A 13662-nucleotide genomic window follows, 5' to 3' on the forward strand; every position below is an offset into this window, starting at 1 on the left:
AACAGAAAGCCTTTGTGCTTTCTATTATTCTTTAATTTTATTTTTATTGGTATATTATCATTATACATAATAGTGGGATTCATTATGCCATATTTGTACATGTACATAACATAATTTGATCAATCATCTTCCCCAATACCTTTCCTTTTCTTCCCCTCTCCTTAGTTTCTAAGGTTGACCATGTTTTTGCAATCCTCCTTCCTCAACTTCCAGAATCACTGGGATTACAGGTGTGTGCCACTATGCCCAACTGCTAGCACCAATTCTTAAAACAAGAAGCCATTATTTTTTTATAAATGAACTCATTGCAGAGGCAGATTTCTAGTTTCTCCTTCTTCCTTGAACAATGGAACATCAGAGTTTGAGCTGGACTCATGACCATGTAGCCAAAGACCACATTCCCCAGCCTCCTTTTCAGCCAAATATGACCATGTGGTTCATTTCCACTCTGGGATGTGAATGGAAATATTATGTACCTCTTTTGGGTTATGCCTGTAAAGGGAATATGTGTGTTGTCCTGTTGGCCCTTTCCATCTTCTGACTGGCTAGAATGTGGACTCATAATCATCCTAGATGCTGTCCTAGTCATTTTGAAATTTTCAGTTGAACCTCAGAATGACCTGATGGAACAGAACCACCACACCATTGCTATCCTGTACTGTCTTCCTCAGAATCATTACATGAAAGAGAAATAAACTTCTATCTTGTTTAAGCCAAAATATTATAGGGTCTTTTTGTTATGGAAGTTTAAATTAAACCCTAATGAATATAAGTTTCCCTAACTAAAATACCTTTGAAAGAGATCATACTACACAAACTTATATAGCTTTGTTTCTCACTTCTCCAAACCCTGAATGTGATAGGCAAAAAAAAAAAAAAACTGCCTCCAAAATTTCTACATGCTAATCTCTGAAATTTATGTATGTTACTTTGCATGTCAAAAGAGTCTTTACAACATGTAATTAAGGAACTTGAGATGGGAAAATTATCCTGGATTATCCAAATGGGTTCAATGCCCAATAAGGGGTCCTTATAAGAAGGAAGCAGAAAAGTCAGAGAAGGAGATGTGAGAACAGAAGATGAGACAGTGGTGGACTTTGAAGATAGAAGAAGGGACCATGAGCCAAAGAATACAAATGTCCTCTACAGAAATGCAAATTAAAACTACACTGAGGGGCTGGGGTTGTGGCTCAGCAGTAGAGCACTCTCCGCTAGCACGTGCAAGGCCCTGGGTTTGATCCTTAGTACCACAAAAGAATAAATAAATAATAAAAAACTACACTGAGATTCCATCTCACTCCAGTCAGAATGCCAATCATCAAAAATATAAGTAACAATAAATGTTGGCAAGGATGTGGGGGAAACAGCACACTCATACGTTGCTGGTGGGACTGCAAATTCGTGCAATCACTCTGGAAAGCAGTATGGAGATTCCTTAGGAAACTTGGAATGGAACCACCATTTGACCCAGTTATCCCACTCCTCAGTCTATACCCCAAAGACTTAAAATCAGCATACTATAGTGATGCAGCTGCATCAATGTTTATGGTAGTTCAATTCACAATAGCAAAGCTATGGAACCAACCTAGGTGCCCTTCAACAGATGAATGAATAAAGAAAATGTGGTATATATGCACAATATAATACTACTCAGCCATAAAGAAGAATGACATTTGCTAGTAAATGGATGGATCTGGAGACTATCATGTTAAGTGAAAAAAGCCCATCCCCCCAAAATAAAGGCTGAATGTTCTCTCTGGTATGCAGATGCTAACACACAATAAGGGAGGGAGGGAAGAGTAGAAGTTCATTGGATTAGACTAAGGGAAATGAAGGGAATGGGAATAGGAAAGATAGTAGAATGATTTCTCTGTTGTTGTTGTTGTTGTTGTTGTTGTTGTTGTTGCTTTTCTAACATCCATGACATTAGGGTATATTTTGATATATCATACATACATGGGTATAACTTGTTCTAATTTTGATCCCATTCTTGTGGTTGTACATGATGTGGAGTTTCACTGGTCATGTATTCATATATGAGCATAAGAAAGTTATGTCTGGTTCATTCTACTGTCTTTCCTATTCCCATCCCCAGGACACCTATTCTGTCTTAGGGCTAGCAAAATTAACACAGCACTGATGACAGCTTGATTTTAGCCCTACAAAATTCAGGTCAGACTTCTGGCCTTTAGAACTATAAATTTATGTTTCTTTTTAGCCTCTAATGTGATAATTTGGTACAACAGCATTAACAAGCTAACATAGTAATTCCCACTTATCTATGGGTGGGGATACATTCCAAGATCCTCCAATAGCTACCTGATATACCAAACCCTATATATACTGTTTTTTTTCTTATACATACACACTTAAAATAAGGTTTCATTTGTAATTAAGGCACAGTAAGAGATTAAAAACAATAATAAAATAGAACAATTATAACAATGCAGTGTAATAAAACTGCCAGCCTCAGTGCTCTTCAACTCTGGGACCACTATTAGGTACAATAAGAATTACTTTTTTATGCAGTACTGAGGATTGAACCCAGGGATGCTCTACCACTAAGTTATTTCCCCAGCCCTTCTTATTTTAAGACAGGGTCTCACTAAGTGCCTGAGGCTGGCCTTAAATTTGTGATCTTTGTGCCTCAACCTCCAGAGTAGCTGTGATTAGAGGCATGTGCCACTGCATCCTGATTAGGTAAAATAGGGTTAATTAAACACAAACACTGTGATAGTGCAACAGCTGATCTGGTAACCAAACCAGCTACTAAGTGACTGAATTGATATTTTTATAATGCTATTACAAATGGTGCACAATTTTAAATGTATGGGGTTGTTTATTTCTGGAATTTTCCATTTCATATTTTTGGAACACAGTTGATCCTGGTAATTGAAACCACAGAAAGTGAAACTATGGATAAAGGAGGCTACTGTACACTGAATACCTTTCAGTTACATGAATCTTGCTTCAGTTTTTCAAATATGTCAAGCAATTTCATGTCATAGAACCACCATTCATCTGCTTCCACAATCTGAAATGCTCTTCTCTCAATTTATATCAGTCTCCTTCTTGCCATCAGGAATCACCTTAAATGCCACCTCTTCAGACAGGCCTCCTCTGTCCATCTAATCTAAAGCAGTCACCCATTTTATTCTTTCTCATAGTATCCTATTTTTTATCTCATAAAAAACATAGTTTTGTGGGTTGTTTACTTATTTATTATTCCTCAACCCTGCAAACTGTGAGTTCTGTGAGACTGAGGATCATCATGTCTGTTTTTTTCATTATTCCTGAATTGTGGACCTGGCATGAAATAGCCCAGAAATATTTTCTAAAAAGATGTTTAATATTCTGAGAAACTAGTTTAGTAATAGTGGGTTACACTGTTACCAACTCCAAAAATTGCAGATAAATGTCAAAAATGAAACTGAAACAAATTACAGAATTCTAAAATAGAACAAAATGTAGAGTTGGGTCCCATGGTTTCTACCTATAATCCCCACTTCTCAGGAGGCTGAGGCAAGGGGATCACAAGGCCAGCCTTGGCAACTTAGTGATACCCTCTCAAAATAAAAACTAAAAAGGGCTGGGGGTGCAATTCTGTGGTAGAGTACTCCTGGATTCAATCCCCATTACAGCAAAAAAAATGGGAACAAAATGTACTTGGTGGTTCTGAAAGTTTAAGAGAATATCTTACCATAAAAGGGACAGTGAAAGGTTAAAGATTCTTTTAAGTGATGTCACAAATTGTGTCACAATATAAGGTTCACATTTTAATTGGCTAGAAACCCTTTCACTGAGTCTCCAAATTGCACACTTCTTTGGAAAAAAGAAAAGAAGCTCTTAGGTATTGGTAATGATTAACTTTGGAAATAAAATGTCTCATAATTCCTCTTTCATGATTCTAGATGAATCTATATTCAGATGAGTCATAAGACTTCGTGGCAAGCTACTATGAATTGTTACCATTGGCAACTATTTATCTATATGAGTTAAGCTTTTTTATACCAAACAGCCAAAGCAAAAAATGAAAGTAAATTGGTTACTGAAAGCAGTGTCTCAAAGGCATATTTGCACACTCATGCTCACAGCATCAGTATTCACAATAACCAGAAGGTGAAAGCAACCCAAGTATCCATCAATTTATGACTGGAAAAGCAAAATGTAGTCTATACATGCAATTCAGTCTTTAAAAGGAAGGAAATTCTGACACCTGCTACAATACTGATAAACCTTGAGGACATTATGCTAAGTGAAATAAGCTAGTCACAAAAGGACAAATACTGCATGATTCCACTTATATAAGCTATGTAAAGTAGTAAATTCATAGACACAGTAAGTAGAAAGGTGGTTGCCAGGGGCTGTGAAATTCTACAATCTATATTTTAGAGCATGAAATATCAAGCTGGGTTATGCATACACTCAGGAATATACAAAAAGCTTTCCAGGCTGGGGTTGTGGCTCAGTGGTGGAGTGCTTGCCTGGTATGTGTGAAGTACTGGGTTTGATTCTCAGCACCTCATATAAATAAATTAATTAAATAAAGGTTCATCAACAACTAAATATATTTTTTTAAAAAAGCTTTCCAAGTGGGATAGGCGACAGTTTTAAAAGAATTGGTTTCCAGATCCTTAGCCATACACTCTTTCCTAAAACTGACTTCCCCAAAGTACATCCAGGATAGAAAAGCAGGTCCTTATGTCTACCTCCCATTTATAATCTCCCCTTTCAAAATTTACAAAAGGAATAACACCAAATATAATACATATTGACTTTGGTGTTGAGAATATGAAAGATGTTGATGGCACAGCAACACATTCTGTTTCAAAGTAATTTCAAGTCTTTGCTTTCAACAAAATTGAAAGAGAACCAAATTGAGTTGTCAACTAATAGATGATTAAAAATAATTTTTGATGATAGATTACCATGTGATTTTTGGCCTCAAACTAGGAGAGAATCCAGAGAATTAGGTGACATGATGTAAACAAAAATTCTTTCCATCTCCAATGTTTCCAACTAAAAATGAAAAAGTTTTATCAGAACTTACATCTATAAGAAATGAAAACTGGTAACAACTGATGCCAAATTCTGTCTCATTCTTGCAATGAATAGTATTTGTTTTAATACATAAATTTAAAAGTCTCACCTATCTCAGTGAGAGATTGTTACCCAACATTTTTATCAAATTTTTACCAAAAATTTTCAAATATTTGTGATTTGAATCATTGTGTAATTTGATTAACTATACAACTCTAGCTGGAATCAATTTACTAATGTGCCTCATGGTTGCAGGAATTCTTTTTAACATTTCAAGTACACACACACACACACACACACAGTTTGTGGCCAAGAAAAATAATAAAGAGATCAATATAATACTTTTATGCATTAGGATAATATTCTGTGGGGAAAATGGAATGTAATTATTACTTTGTAGGGAATGTGTGGCAATGAAAATTTTTTAAATAATTTGGCAGTTTTCTTAATAGACAATGAGATTATCAAATAAGTATGGAATTTAGATTTCATTAAATACATTTAAAGAATGATATAACAGTCTTGTTCTGAAATGCTGATATTTACAATATGCTAGAATTGTATCCTTTGTAACCACTTAAACCTGTACTTAAAATTTTTAAGTGTCAAAAATTAAGTAAATAGTAGAAAGATTTGGCTGGGGACATAGCTCAGCTGGTGGAGTCCTTGCCTCACATGCACAAGGCCCTGGGTTCAATCCCCAGTACCACAAAAAAAAAAAAAAAATAGCAGAAAGATCAGTAGAGTAGAGAGAAGGGAACAAGGGGAGGGAGGAGAGGAGAAAATTGAAAGTATTGGAAGAATTAGAACAAATTATATTTCATGCTTTTATAATTATGTCAAAATGAATCCTATTGTCAAGGATAACTAAAAAGAACCAATAATTTTTTTTAAGTACAAGAAAGTATATTGTTTTCCAAAATTCTTTTGGGGGCTTGATAAGTGAATAACTTTGAATATCACAATGCTAGAGCCTGTATTTCCATCAAATCCATACTATTTGACATGCATAACTATTCGACATTGTGAATAATACTGTCTCTGGAAATTTTATCCCACTAGACTGTTCATCCCCATAATATGAGGATATTGAATCTTTACATTTATCATACAGATATATACTTATGCATGCTTTAAAATAAAGAATCTTTAAAAGATTTATTTATAACATCCAACATTTGGCAGTGTGAACTGATATACCCAGATCTAATTGCTAAAATTTCTTTGCCTGTTCAAAAGACTTAAATGTAAGATCAAAAACAATGAAACTACTAAGAAGAAAATTTAGGGGAAGCCAGGAGCAGTGACACATGCCTGTAATCCCAGTAGCTCAGGAGGCTGAAACAGGAGAATTGCAAGTTCGAAGCCAGCCTCAGCAAAAGTGGGGCATTAAGCAACTCAGTGAGACCCTGTCTCTAAGTAAAATATAAAATAGACCTGGGGTGTGGCTCAGTGGTTGAGTGCCCCTGAGTTCAATCCCTGGTACCACCACCACCACCCCCCAAAAAAAAATTAGGGGAAATACTTCAGGAAATAAGAATGGGTAAGGTTTTTGTTTTTTTTTTTTTTTACAAGGCCTCAACAGCACAAGAAGTAAAAGCAAATATAGACAAATGATATTTCATCAAACTAAATTTCTTTGCCTCAATTAATTCTATCAAATTACTTCTATAAATAGCAAAACTCTCAGTAGTTAAGGTCATTTCAGACTAATATATCGTCTTCAAATAGAGGTGATCTCATAACGAAAGAGGTTTTGAAATAACTCATATACAAGGTGATAGCTTCCTTGATGAAGAATAATTTTAGGGGAAAACCTCACTTGCATGTGGGCATACATGGTACATTAAAATTAGCACCTTCCAAATGTTATACAATAAATATGGTTTATCTTTACAATTAGGAAGATGAATGTATTATTAAATAAGAAGGACTAATCCAATAATAATGAGTAATGAGTACCCCAAGAACCAAATTGTGATCTCTAAACACGTCCTATTAAAAGGAACCAAGACTTTTGGGAGAAATAGTGAGAGCAGGAAATGTACAAGATGAGACTGAGCCAGAAGTAGTGGTACATGCCTGTAATCTCAATAGCTCCAGAGTCTGAGGCAGGAGGATTGCAGGTACAAGATCAACCTCAGCAACTTAGTGAGGACCTCAGCAACGTAATGAGACCCTGTCTTAAAATTTTAAAAAAGTAATAAATAAATAAAAAGGGCTGGGAGCCTGATGCAGTGGCACACACATGTAATCCCAGCCGCTGGGGGTGGGGTTGAGGCAGGAGGATTATGAGTTCAAAGCCAGTCTCAGCAACATAGTAAGGGCCTAAGCAACTCAGTGAGACCCTGTCTCTAAATAAAAATTTTTTTAAAAGGCTGGAAATGTGGCTCAGTGGTTGAGTGCCTCTGGGTTCTATCCCCGGTACCAAAAAATAAAATGAACCTGGATCATTTTATAAAACCAGGAAGCAAAGCAAATGATAATTCTGGTATTGTGTCAAAAGACTTAGGGAGACAACTTGGAGAATAGCTTGTTGACCAAAAAGGGGGTCATTTGAGTATCCACAAGAGTAATAATGGGAGAACCTGTCTCAAAATTAAAAATAAAATGGACTAGGATGTGGCTCAATGTTTAAGCACCACTGGGTTCAATCCCTAGTACCCCCACCAAAAAAAAAAAAAGAGAGAGAGAGAATACAAAGGAAATTTACATATATATATATATATATATATATATTGCTTGAAAAATCAGTTAAATTGCTCAAATAAAAGACAAAAAATTAATTATACTCCCATTGATCACCTTTGTAGAATGTGAGAGAATCAATTCATCTATAAGAAAACTGGCACCCTACTGTCATACATACCTAAAAAGAACAATATTTTTAAATAGAAAAAAAGTATGTCTCTGGGAAATACTAAACAATGTGGACATCTTATCAATCTAACATCCATCATTCTATCTGAATATTTATATCCCATAGAAATATTTGAAGTACGGGGCTGGGGCTGAACGGTAGAGTGCTTGCCTAGCATGCATAAGGCACTGGGTTTGATCCTCAGCACCACATAAAAATAAAAAATAAAGATATTGTGTCCACCTAAAAATAAAAATAAATTTTAAAAAAGAAATATTTGAAGTACATATAATAATACTAAATCCAACTTGATTACTTTAGATAAACTTGTTATATAACTCTTCCATGTTCAATTTTTATGACAATTTTTAAGCTATGCATTTTATTTTCTTGAAGAAGTGATTGTTTTGTTAAATTTTTTACTATGTTTTTCAAGATTTGGTATTTTATAATTTATTATTTGCTGCAAATAAATTCATAATTCATGAATCACATTAAAATACTTATATGGTTAAAAAAAGAAAGCAAGAAAACTAGCAAATGAAGGAAAAGAAACAAGCATTTATCTTGCTTATCTTTTTACAAAGTCTACTCAGAGTAGCCAAATAGCAATGAGGGAAAATTTCTTCTCATAGAAGTATTCCAGCTAATAAACAAAGAAGGAATGGCAGACTTGGAATATCCCTTAATGGATTAGTGGACTTAAATAATGATGATCATTGCTACTAACATCATAGAAAGATAAACCACCAGATGCTATGTGTGTATACTATTACAAAACACTCTTGCCAAAAAATCAAATCTGAATCTGAGTAAGCCTCTATATCTAACTAGTAATTTGCCAATTTATAAGAAATACAGGGGACAAAAGAATATGTTAAATGACACTGGACATAGAACTGGCAAAATCTAGACTCTGGAAAATTCCATAGGTCAAACAACCCAGATTCTTCAACAAATAAATTGGAAATTTTGAAAAATAAAAGATATGTTAACAAATTGCAATACATAAATCTTACCTGAATCTTGTTTCAAATAATCAGAATGTTCAAACAATGTTTATGATAAAATCAGGGAGATTTAAACATTGACTTTTTGATAATTTTAAGAAATTACTATTTTATAGGTAAAATTGTGGTATTGAGGTTGTGCTTCAGAAAGAATCCTTGTGGTACAGGCATATAATGGAAAATTATGCAACCTTAAAAAGGAATACAATTCTGACACATTGTACAACATAGATGAACCTCAAAAACAATATGCTAAAGGACAAATATTGTATAATTTCATATATATGAGGTACCTAGAAAAATCCAATTGACAGAGACAGAAAGTAGAAGTGGGTAACAGAGGGAGAGCGAACAAGGAAGGAGTCATTGCTTAACGGGTACAGAGTTTCAGTTTGGGATTATGAACAAGATCTGGAGATAAATGATGTTGATGGTTACAGAACAATGTAAGTGTATTTAATGCCACTGAACTGGACACCAAAAAATGGTTAAAATAATAAATTTTATGTTATATGCATTTTACCACAATAAAAAGGAGTTCTTAACTTTTAGAGATGCAGATATAGTACAGTTTGAGATTTGGTTCAAAATATTCAGGATGGGAAAGTGAATGAGGGTGAGGATGAAACAAGAATTGATAACTATTGAAGATTAGTGATAGGTTCATGAAAATGTATTTTGTGTATTTTTAAATTTCTTGTTGATGCATTATAATTACAAGTGTTAGTGTTACATATTCAAACATGTATATGATATAACAATATAATTTGGTCAAATATTTATTAGGCTAGTTTTTCTACTTTTAAATGTGCTTGAAGTTTTCCATTAAAAAGAGGAAGAGGACAAAGAGAAGATTGACTATATTTTGTCTTACATTGTCCAGGTTATCACAGTGATATCCTTTACTTGGAAGTAGCTCAGCTATTTCTGGCTGAACCCAGCATTCAGAGTGACTATGGCAATAACTAAGTATGCATAGCTCTGAACATTTCCGTTTTTCCCTAAGCCCTAGAATAGTCAACCATACAGCAGTACTTCTAACTCAATTTCTTTTTCTGTTTGGTTTTTTTTAAAGTTTATTCTAATTAGTTATACATAAGAGTAGAATGCATTTTTTACATATCATACATAAATGAAATATAACATCTCATTCTTCTTCAATTTCTTGCTTTGTACCCTAGCTCTCTCCTGGATTAGAAGCCTATTATTCTAAAGCTCTGGCCACCTATCTGAGACCTTTATACCCCATCTCCTAACTACTTTTTTCCCTAAGATCCAGTCTTCATGCCTAATTTCTCTCTCAAGGAACAAGTAACAATACAATATACACATATACAGTATTTATTATGTGTCAAGCAGGATTTCAAATAAATTACATGTATCACATCATTCAGTCCTCACAATATCCTCATGACTTACCCTTTATCTTGCAGATGATAAAACTCAGGCACTGGGTGGTTAAAGCCACATACCCAAGCTGGTACTGCCAAGGCAATGGTGGAAATGTGATTCAGACCCAGGCACAGCGAGCCCAGAGTCCTTGGTTTCCCTCTCCCCTGATTGGCTATCTGTATCTCTTAAAGGAGAACATTTATATCACTTCCTATCAAATCCAGCTTATCCTGCCATTGCTAAGTTTCATCCTAAGTCTCCTGATTGTTCAACTCAAAGTCAGAAGATTTGATTGGCAAACAGCTAGAATTGGAAAAGCTACAGCTAGAGAAGCCCTGCTGCCAATGACAGAAATGCTGGCTCCCTGACAAGGTCCTGCATCCACACTGTGCCATACCCAGTCCCTGAGCGGTTAGCAACAGGAGTGTGCATGGGGAAGGCAATATCCTTACCACACCAAATCATACAGAAGTATCGGACACACCTGCAGAGTACACTGTAATGGTATTTGACCTGTGCTAAAAGTCTCCAATTTGAAGTGAAAAATGAATATTTGTATGTTGAGGGCGACACAGAGAGGATACATTATAGTGTGACAGATGGAAATGGATTTACTAAGACATTAATAGTATCTAGACAGGTTTTCAAGCACACCTGGGAATACATTACTGACACATTACAGGAATACACCAATACACTTTTATTCCCATAGCAGGCAGAAAAACACTTTACCTTTTACAATTCAAAAGAAAACTGCACAGCAATGACACCCAAATCTTTTAATTTTGTCTTTTGAGCTAAAACTCTAAATTTTGGGCAAGAAATTCACCATGATCAAGTTTCTCCTTTACCATCATTTCAATGTAATTGAGCTCATCCTTAAAATGTCATTCCTTCCTAAATTCATTATCTATAATACAATATGCATTTATGCACATACATAAACATATATGCATTTATGTCATCATTCAAGTGTTAATTTCTCTCCAATTTTTAAATATGTGTGACACTGACATAAATGCTAGTTATTCAAAAGGAAGCAAAACTAGACCTTGACTTCATATCAAGTAATAAATAGAAAATAGAATAATAAAAGAAACTTAAGGATAATTTCATATTATCTTAGTGTGGGGAGATCTATTGAAACAAGAAAGGTAACCCAAGAACAATAAAGGCAAATATAGACATATATAACTGCATTTTTTAAATCTTAATTTTCATATAACAAAAACTCATAAACAAGTTTTGGGATATTGGCCAAGTGTAGGAGTAGAATAGGAAATCTAAATAAACAAAAATTGTATAATAGGTTGCACAGCCTCACTAATAGTCACAGAAATGCAAAATAAAATGTAGGTTTATACCCATAAGACCTGAGGGGTGGGGAGTAAAAGGTAATTATAACAAATAAAATTGAAATCTTGGGGAAGCAATTACTCTCACATACTGTTGGTAAAAGCGAGTTACAATTTTTTGGAAATTTTATAATGTCAAGGAAAAAATTTAAATGTCAAATAAATAAAATGTCAAAATTTAAAATATGCATGCTTCGTGACCCACGAAGAGAAATCTATTTCACAGAAATAAAAGCATTGATATTTAAGAAAAATACAAGATTGCTTAGTGAGACATTTTGATGGCAAAAAAAGGAACAAAATGAATTTTTGAACTGTAATCTTTTTTTTCATATTTATTCACATAGGCAGGTGATACAATAAAATATTACACTTGTTTTTTTAAAAATGTGAAGAAAAAAGCATATTCTTATAATGGAAAAGATTGGTGGTTACCACTTTAGCCAAGTTATCAAACTGCTTACAATGAAAGAGTTTGGTATTGTATGTCTCTTGATGTTATACACAGAAATATACAGTATCATCTATGAAGAATACTTGACAAATAGATTTTGTCAAATCTAACCAGACTAAATCTAACCAAACCTTTAGACTAAATTTCCATTTTCCAAGAAACACAAGAAAGAGAGGAAGGAGTTAAATAATACCCAATACCTGGAGGAAACAATCAGACAAATACAGGATGTGGGATATTCTGGAAGATAACTAACCTGGTCTCTTCCAAAGGTCTAGATTTAAGGGGAAATGGGGAGGGAATGGAGATGTAGCTTGGTTGTAGAGTACATGCCTAGCTCATGAGAGACCCTGGATTCCATGCCAAGCATCATGAAAGAGAAAGAAAGAAAAGGTGGGGAACTATTTTAAATTAAAAGACTATGGAGGGCTGGGGATGTGTCTCAAGTGGTAATGTGCTCGCCTGGCATGCACGGGGCACTGGGTTCGATCCTCAGCACCACATACAAATAAAATAAAGATGCTGTATCCGCCGAAAACTAAAAAATAAATATTAAAAATTCTCCCTCCCTCCCTCCCCCTCCCTCTCCCCCTCCCTCCCTCCCTCTCTCTCTCTCTCTCTCTCTCTCAAAAAAAAAAAAAAAAAGACTATGGAAGCTGGGCGTGGTGGCACACACCTGTAATCCCAGTGGTTTGGGAGGCTGAGGCAAGAGGATCAAGAGTTCAAAGCCAGCCTCAGCAATTTAGCAAGACCCTGAACAACTCAGTGAGACCCTGTCTCTAAATAAAATATAAAAAAAGGACTGGGGATGTAGCTCAGCAGTTAAGCGCCCCTGGGTTCAATCCCTGGTCTAAAAAAAAATGGAGCCATTAAAACAACTTGTAATGTGTAAACTTTCATTGAATTTGGATTTTTAAAAAAGTAGCTATAAGGGGCTACGGTTGTGGCTCAGTGGTAGAGCACTTGCCTAGCTAGCGTGTGTGAGGTGCTGGGTTCGATTCTCTGCACCACATATAAATAAGTGAATGAAATAAAGGTTCATCAACATCTGAAAAAATATTTTTTAAAAAAGGTAACTATAATCCAGGCAAAGTGACATACTCCTGTAATCCCAGTGACTCGGGAAACTGAAGCAGGAAGATCACAAATTCAATGCCAGACTGAGTAATTTAGTGAGGCCGTGTTTCAGATTTTTTAAAAAATAAAAAGCTCAGTATAAATCACCCTTAGATTCAATCCCCAGTACTGAAAAAAGAAAAAAAAGCTAAAGAGAAAACATCAATTTAATATACCTAATTTTTTTCTCATGTGCACAACAGAAAAGTATTTTATTTTTACAGAAGTGCTCTAAATCTTTAGTAACTGCTTCTAATTCTTCCACATCACTATTTTGAACCCTTGGGTCTGGCTGTCCTGGAAAACTGAAGAGGAAGTTACTGAGAAGATGATGTGTAATATGATCTGTTCATGAGATTCAGAAACTAATTATCTTAACACTTGAATACTGACATCTAAATATTGTAAAGATACTGTGGGGAATGATATTGACCA

The sequence above is a fragment of the Urocitellus parryii genome, chromosome X (assembly GCF_045843805.1).
Source record: "Urocitellus parryii isolate mUroPar1 chromosome X, mUroPar1.hap1, whole genome shotgun sequence".
NCBI lineage: Eukaryota > Metazoa > Chordata > Mammalia > Rodentia > Sciuridae > Urocitellus > Urocitellus parryii.